Raw genomic sequence first — 4,140 nt, forward strand, 5'->3', positions numbered from 1 at the left:
CAGACTATATGTTTCGGGGTGGGCCAGTCAGATTGATTAGTGTTTCCCACACATCAGCTTTACTTGGGCGGCTCTTAACGTACCTCAACGGCACCTGCACCAGAGTGTTCACTGTTGCTTTACCTGGTCCATGCTTGTGAAATATCCACCTTCTGAGTCTTAACGTAATGGATGATCATTTCTCTGCAAAATGCTTAAATGGGTCGCCAAATATTGTGCCCCAGCTGTTTGCAACAAAATGCTTGATTGTCTGGAGGTCTCAACGTTCACCTCAAACGTTGAGCTATTTAAGAGTGTTGCCTCCGTCTGAATGACATTTTACAATTTGACTTTTCAGTGTCAGTTAAATCCTTTTTTGGCCCATTTGGGCCTGAGGAAAATAAGTTGTCTAATAATTATGCACACCTTGACAAGGGTATTGATCTCCTTAGGCCACACCCTCTCTCATTACACAAATACACATCACCTGATATGCTTAAATCCAATAAGCATTCACCTTTATACAGCTTGGAGTTAGAAAATATGCGTAAAAATTATGACATTGTCAAAATACTTGCCTAATAATTGTGCTTGCGTCATCTCTCCTGTTCAAGCTAACCGATCTGTCATTAATGACACCATGTGCTAGCCACTCAATCCTTACTGTACCTACTGTTGTCTAGTTATCAAACCAAAAATCCATGGGCTTGATGCTTACATTATTATGTCTTTTGCAGATGTCTTAGTGTAGCGACTCGAGGGTGGGGTTAAATATAAACAAAACTAGAATTAGGTCCCTACAAACTGAAGAGAACTAAAAATACCTTTATTAGGGAACCAAATAAGCAAGAATAACTACGCCAACACTATCCTACAGGACAGTGTAACAGGTCCTAGAACTGAGTGAACAGAGACATGCATCCACAAATATAAAGCTTTATTTATAATTTTCAATTTGTCAAAATATACTTCATCTATTTTAAATACATAAAACATAGGCCTCACACACACACACACACACACACACTCATCCATCCACATAAAAGCACATAAGGGATTAACAGAACCAATACCTGTAGACTATATCAGTCCCAATAACAGCAGCAGCAAAACTGTTCCAATATGGGTACAATCAGTCCTACCCGTTAGTCTATTCCCAGTTTATGCATCCCACCTGGATGATGAGCTGATGGCGTGAAGTTACTTTGGTGGATTACGAGAAGGAGGAAGGCCGTCAAACTTGTAAGGACCATCAAAGAAGGGGAAACCCGCGAGGAAAAGTTCAACGTCAATGCCTATAAATTGGAAGACAATATAATGTAAGGAATGTCCCAGTCATATGTAGCAAGAAAGAGATAGGAGAAAGAAATACACACCGCATTTGAGAATGAATGCGCACACACGCGCTGCAGACGAGCGCGCACCAACTAAGGCCTCAGCCTAGCCGCCGCACGCTACAAGTAATAAAAATTACTCTTTATGTACTGCGAAAACCAATAATGCACATTAAAACACAACAAGAACGCTTACCAGTTTTAGAATAGACATTGAACCAGGTTGGGGAATACAATGCTGAGCCCCGTGCACCCGCGCCGTGCATGCACGCTGCGCATTGGAGGTCCAAAAGAATCAGTAGATTAGCGTGGAACAATTTTATAAATAAAATACCACGCGATGACAGGCAGTTAAGCTACTCACCGTTTGAATGTTTTACTGTGTTCACAGTACGAGCTGGGAGATACCCCTGTTGACTCGTGAATGCACCCATGTGCCAGGTGTCTACAAACCAAGACGCAACGATTACACACGAGATGATGAATGAAAGTACGGTTTATTTTCTCTGTACTCACCGATGGAACACGCAAGATGGGTGCAGATCACCGGGCTTAGGGCCTACACCGTGATCTGTTTGAGTTTGGAGCAGCTCAGGCCGGGCAAACGCGTGCACCGCTCCCAAGCACTGCTTCCACACACGTGTGACGTCAGAGGCGGGCAAAATGGGTCAACTCAGGTGAGGAGACCTCCTTTTAAAGGCTCCGGTGCGTGACGTGTACTTACCAGTGGGCATGCGGGCATACTGCCACATTAGCATATCATTCCTGGTATTTTTGTACATGTATGATAGTAAAATACATACCATTAAAAAAAATATATCAGCAGGGAGTTGTTTATAAAGATCCGTCAAATAACATTAAATTGAGCTCCTCTCACATAATCTTGGCAAGGATGAGGGCTGAGATTACACGGGATTGCTGAGTGTGTGTGTGTGTACGTGCACATGAAAGCTTACATGCGCAACCTTTAGTACTTTATATGCTATGCTGTGCGACTCTGTGCTCCGCTTAGACACGTAGGTCCTGCACTGGCTTTTCAGAGGCCCTTCCCTGTCACACAATGCGCACCCCCTCTTTGTGATGTGTGACTGCATGCAGATAGACTGTATACCATGCGTCAGATGTGACAGCTGCTGATAAAACTGCTCACAAATGACTTGTCTTCATGGAACTGTAAGAAGTGGAGATCTATCTTCTACTCCCCCGGCTTTCTCTCCAGTGTTGGACATGTGCTGGGCATGTTAGCATTTAAAAGAAAAGTAACAGCATGTGCACTTGTCTCTTTTTTACCATTGCAGGCCTGTTTCAGTCAAATCCTGACGTGCAGGTCCTTCCTTAGACCATGCCTCAGCCTAATTCGTTTAATTGTAAAAAGTTGCTCAATTCTAGCTTTTGAGAGCCTTGCCCTGGGCATCGGCTCCGTCTACCAATTAAATGAAAGCTAATTAAAGACATTAAAGCAAAATGAAACCATTCAATACAGGTTGCTTGCCACAGGTTCTAAAAGTCAGTGTTGAAATGCTTATGCGGTGCGGGGGTTGCTACGACACCTATGTGATAATACCTAGAAAGGAAAAACACACAGTTGAATACATTTTACATTTAAGATGAATGAGCTTAATATAAACTACTATGTTTTGATTTTTAGTGTTAAAGTACACATTTTACAATCGTTGTATTTGCTTTGCTAGGCTTAGCAACCTAATAAGATGAGAACCAGGGCCTGCAAACAAAGGTCACTTGTAGCAGTAATTATTAGGAACCATTCCATTTCCCTACCATGCTACCAAATGTAAAGATTTAGGTTGCTTTGGTGTTGGTGGTGAAAAATACTTGATTTTAGACCCAGTAAGTTCAGTTAACTATGATGGACTTGTTCACTTGGAACAGAGCCAACATAGACACTTTCAGGAGTATCACTGCGGTTATTTGGTGCCACCCAAGTTTAAATGGCATTATCCACACCTGTCCAAACAAATCAACATGAAGGAGTAAAAGACACCAGTGTGTGAGTGAACTGTTCCAAATGTGCCCTAAGAAAATAATCTGCAAAGTTTCATCTGTTAAAGCAACCTTTGATTATTGATCGGTGGCTAAGGCACGGCACAAATAATACAACGCTAAGAGGTTTGGACATCTAGCTTAGGTAGATTATGGTACTAATAGCAATATCATTCTCTACAGAAGTCGACATGCGCCCTCCACCACTACACTGTTAAGAGGTTCAATAATGCAGTTCTGCTGTGTCAATATACGCTAAAATACAAGCAATTACGGTCCTGTATGTTGCTATAAATAGCATACATTTGCCAAATTATTAGTATTAGTAGCCAGCCTTCTGGTTTCGCTATTTTAAAAGCTGCTAAGTTCAACAGTTTGCTCTCCATTTTGTATTATAACTATATACAATGACAACAATGCACCTATCTATCTATCTTCTAAATGCAGCGTCTGGCAATAGAAAGGACTATGAAATGTCAGGCATTAGGGTTGTGTCTCTTTGTGTCACATTTTGCATTCATGATATTAGGATGCTTGGTATAAATGATGCTGTATCTGACCATCTGTTCCAACAGTTTCTAAGAGGTGATGAAAACTGTAACCTTTTTTAAAAAAAACATTTTTTAAGAGGAGCTGTGAGTTCATTCTTGATGGGCAGGGATTAGTGTTTGGACTGTGGGTGAAAAAGGGCTGTTTCAAAAAAGAGGGAAGAGCAAATGATACATGGCAGAAGGAGAAGAAAGAGGAAGAGACAGCCTGCTAGTTCCAGCACAGTGCATGCTCCACCAGCCTGCTATCAAATCTGAGTGGTATGAAACTGCAAAAC

At 41.6% G+C, this 4,140-nt stretch overlaps 1 long non-coding RNA gene across 1 annotated transcript; it reads right to left on the minus strand.

Moving 5' to 3' along the window:
* Positions 1-899: 899 nt before the first annotated feature.
* On the minus strand, positions 900-1,971 carry LOC123985162. The gene is made up of 5 exons (XR_006828619.1): positions 1,830-1,971; positions 1,678-1,758; positions 1,510-1,584; positions 1,356-1,433; positions 900-1,274 (listed from the first exon to the last, which is right to left on the minus strand). It is a non-coding gene; the product is annotated as an uncharacterized LOC123985162 (long non-coding RNA).
* Positions 1,972-4,140: the final 2,169 nt, after the last annotated feature.

The sequence above is a fragment of the Micropterus dolomieu genome, linkage group LG16 (assembly GCF_021292245.1).
Source record: "Micropterus dolomieu isolate WLL.071019.BEF.003 ecotype Adirondacks linkage group LG16, ASM2129224v1, whole genome shotgun sequence".
Lineage (NCBI taxonomy): Eukaryota > Metazoa > Chordata > Actinopteri > Centrarchiformes > Centrarchidae > Micropterus > Micropterus dolomieu.